Here is a 4,378-nt window from a genome sequence, read left to right on the forward strand (position 1 = left end):
CAAGTTCGCCGAGGCGAGGGGCCGCAGCGCCCCCTGTGATTCCCCGCGGGTCTGCACCACACGCCCTGAGCGGATCGCGGGTAGAGCCGGGGCCCGGGAAGCCTCGGGCCCCGCCCGCCACCGGTTTCCAGGAAACCAGCCGACTTTGGCCCCATCGAGCACCCGACGCGTTTGCATCTTCTCAGCCCAGTAAAACTCCTACCGGTGTTCCCTGCTGCGTGCCCCGAACATACGCTCATCTGTAAAACTGACCTCAAAGGAGGGCGTTCAGAAGAGCAAAAGAGATAAAACGGAATGAAGCTGGTCACACACTGGCTCCTAGTGTTGCCTCCTGTCAACAGCTGATGGCAGCCCTCCACAGGCTTGTCCTTCTTGGGTTCGGTATTTTTATTTTAAGTTTGTGGTACCGCAAAATGAACCCAGAACCTTCGCACTGAGCCACACCCCAGACCTTTCATTATTATTTATTTTATTTTATTTTATTGTGTGGCACAGTCTAAATGGACTATGACTGAACTCGAACTTGAAATCCTCCTCCATAACCTCCCAGAGCGCTGGGATCCAGCCAGGTACCGTCACACATCTGGCTAAAAGTCAACCGTGCATGTGTGTGCGGGAGTTCTAAAATGAGCTAGGTAAGCTGAACTGGCTGGACCCAGGGGAGGAGGTGAGAGGTTGGAAGCTCCAGCTGGAGGGGAGCCCCCGGGGTAGAGAGGAGACAGGGTGCTTAAGTCCTCAGACCGGCCATCTCCGAGGAGTTCCACCCCCAGCTGCCCCAGGGACTGGCCTCCGCTCAGCCACCTTCTGGACTGAGACAACTCCTCCCAAAGGAGCAAGGGTACCAGGATCTTCCCCTGAGACAGGAGGTGGGAGACTTCTGGGGAGGACAGGATGCCCACTAGCACCTTCCCCAGTTGGGAGGGAGTGGCACCTCTGTGGACCTGGCCTGGGCTTGGAAGATGCCTTTCAAAGGTAGTGAGCACCCCATTATGAGAAGTGTGTAAAGGACAGATGCTAGGAAGCACTCCAAAGGTCAGGAGCAGGGTTGGACTTGGAGTTCCCTAAACTTAATTTTGGATATCAATGTTTTTTCCTTCGAGCAACTCATGTCTTTTATTAAAAGGTTAAGTTTGTTTTGAAGAAAGTAATCAGTATCAATTATCATAGAAAAGTCTTCTAAAAATAGAGGAAACAATAACATTAAACTCTAGCCAAGTACTGCTGCCCTCCAGGCAGGCCTCAGACCCCAGCAGGGTTCCTGTAGGATTCCTTCCCAGGCACCATCTGAAAGGTAAATCCAGGGCACACATTTCTGGCCCATAAATGAAAATGCAGGCCTGGTCCTGCCTTCAACAGCTGAGCCAGGTGCCTGAGGGCATCTGTGTGTCCCTGACCTCAGCCTGGACCAGACCATCTGCCTCGGGCACGGGGGACGGAGAGACCCTGAGGGCCCTGTGTGGCCTTCGGGAGGCTGCCCCACACCCTGTCTCGCTGTGGAGGATCACGAGGGGCGGGGAGGCCATGGAGCACTGCAGCGAGTTGGAACCAGGGTAGTCTGATTATGTGCCCTGGAACATTCTGAACTCAGTAAGTTCTATCCTGGTGCTGTTTTTATGGAGAGGAAATAATTAAAAGAAAAAGAATGAACTGGAGTCCACCGGCTGCCCTGTGGTCTCCTGGGGTGTGCTCCCACATGCCAGGAGTCTTTGGGAGTCTCAGAACAGGCGCCTCATGGTTTTAGGGCCAATTATTGTCCTCTGACATCATCCTTGGAGGCCTGCACTGAGTGCTTGCAGGCACACTTTCTCTCTCTCCAGACCCTGGCTGGCTGTGGATGCTGTCACTTCTGAGACATTTTACCCTAAGACCAAAAGAGAGATAGGCACTGTGGAGCTCACCTGTAATTCCAGCTGTTTGGGAGGTTAAGGCAGGAGGATCAAAAATTCAAGGCCCATTTAGGCAGCATATGAGTCCTTGTCTCGAAGAGTTGGGCAGCCAACCCAGAATGGCCTGGGGTCCTCCTTGTCCCAGATGGCAGTCAAGCTACAAAAATTGGCACCAGACAGCCACCTGCTAACGCTCTGCTGTTCCCGTATGCAGTGTTTGGGGTCACTCACGGCCCTTTTGGTGAATTTGCTCATGTATTAGTGAAATCATTTGAAACTTGCCCCTATTCTTCCTTCCTTTTTGACTTACAAAACAAGATCATTTCAGCATAATGATACTGGATCTCAAGTCGGGAAATGATACCAGCTGCTGGAAGCAAAGTCTGTTGCAGCAACCAGGCCCTGGAAACCCTGGAGAAAGGTATAAAAAATATTTAAGGTTAGGATTTCACTGTTTGCATGAGAATAAGAATTTTGTGAAAGGTAGGAGGAAATCAAGCTCAGTGAAACCAGCTTCTCACCCTCAGGTAGAAGGTAAATCAGTGGACATACTTTTAGCCTATTGCAATATCGTGTTCAGAAGGAATTACTGGTACCATGCAGCCTACCAGGAAGGGACACTCGAGGGCAGAGCGGTCTTGGGAAGAAACTTAGGAGTTATCTAAACTTCTGGGATGTCAGAGCTTCTTTGGGGAATGAAGACTGTCGGGTAAGGGGAGGCCGTGGGAGCTGTGAGGACCTCTGGCAGCAGAGTCCATGAGTGCAAACAGATTTCTGACAAAATCATAATTTCATCTCCCGGAGCCTTTTTGGAGCAGGGTGTGGCTCGGGGCTCTGCTTGCTGACTGTTGCCTCTGGCCCTCCCTTAGCTTCCCGGGCCTCAGTCTCCTGCCCTTCCTGGGAGCCGTCATCTCCTCGCCTGCTGTTGGTGCTGCTGGGCCAAACCCCTGGGACTCTGCCAGTTCTGTGCAAACGCTGCCGATGGGCCTGGACGACAGTGACCTGGCAACGGTGACCAGCCCGCTGGACAGCAGACTCCCCGCTGTGCACACTGTGTCCCCGAGCAAGGTGACTCTGGAAGGTGAGTTTCAATCCAGTCTTTGTCTTTTCTGCGACTCTGCCATGGTAAAAAGCAGCTGCTGGGGAATCTGTTTCCAGAGCACTGGGTCCTGGTGTCCTTCCAGAACACTCGCCCCAGAAGTATGGATGTGCTGATAGAGCCACATGAACCCCTGGCAGTTTGTCTGCTGATCCATCTGCCTTCCTACTGGGGTGACGGCTGCTCTGGGCATGCACGAGCACAGGGGTCCTGCTCGCTCTGCTGGACATGGGCTGGCTCCGAGGCTAGAAAGCCGCCAACTCCTCCTCAGTGCACTGCCCGATGCTACTGAGTAGGTCTAGGGTAGAAAAGGTTGTCATCCGGACTCCCTGCCTGGTCAGACAGTGCTGAGCACAGCTGGGGTCTCCTAAGCTCCGGAAGCGAGAAGGCCACTGTGGCTCTGGGACTGCAGCGTCTGGAGCTGCAGGAAGAGAAGGGGGCTCTAGCCCCTTCCAGCCTCCACGCTAAGACCGCAGCTCTTGTCCCACCCTGCTCCCCTTGAGGGTGATTTGAATCTCACCGAGATCCACTTGTGGTCTCTGCATAGCTTTTACAAAGAGGCAAACGTCCTTGCCCGCCTGAGGGCACCCGGAATTGCCCCAGCCTGCCCAGCTTCTGCTGGTCAGGGAGAGGTGGGTGGGAGCCCATGTGGCTGGGACCTCACACCCCAGAAGGACCTGGCACTGGGTGCAGGTTACCTTAGCTTCACAGACTGCGCTTGTGTCTGCAGACAGGCCCTCTCAAGCCTCACGCTGGCTCTCTGCCCCAGCCCACCCACCTGTAATTGCCCTAGAACTGGCAGATTACATTGCGTTGAGAATGTTTTTATGTCAAAAACATCAGACACAAACACGTTATCAGCAGTCATTTGCGGCCCTGTTCGGGCACTGCTCCATGTTTCACTGTGTTGTAACCTCAGCAAATAGGTGAGCGGACCCCTTCTTGCCTCGAACGCCCTGTCCTTGGCACCTCTCTGTTGAACTGCCACCCTTCAAAGTAAGCCTCAGAGGCGCTAAGACTTTGGGGCATTACCAGAAGGCTGGACATTCCCCCTTCTTCCTCAGCCCCCAGGAACCTCCCTGTCCTGCAAGAGGAGCAGCCCGCCCCGTGGAAGCTGCTGGCAATGTTCCTGTCTTATCCAGAGGGTCCTGGCCATGTGTACACGGAGCCCAGGGCCTGTGCACTATTCCCTGGCTGTGTGCAAAGCTGACTGACCAAGGCTAGTGTGAGATGGGCTGCTGGGAAAATGGGGGTGGCATTCAGGCAACAGAACCTGGCTGGACCTCAAGTGTCCTCCCTGAGATGTGTGTGCTGTCTGTAGGGTCCAAGGAGCCAACCTGGAGGATGCCTGGACTATATCCAGCTTCTGCTGGCTTAGTCTGATCCACAAGGT

Source organism: Fukomys damarensis, unplaced genomic scaffold (genome assembly GCF_012274545.1).
Source record: "Fukomys damarensis isolate Sample0158 unplaced genomic scaffold, DMR_v1.0_HiC HiC_scaffold_22, whole genome shotgun sequence".
In the NCBI taxonomy this organism is placed as follows: domain Eukaryota; kingdom Metazoa; phylum Chordata; class Mammalia; order Rodentia; family Bathyergidae; genus Fukomys; species Fukomys damarensis.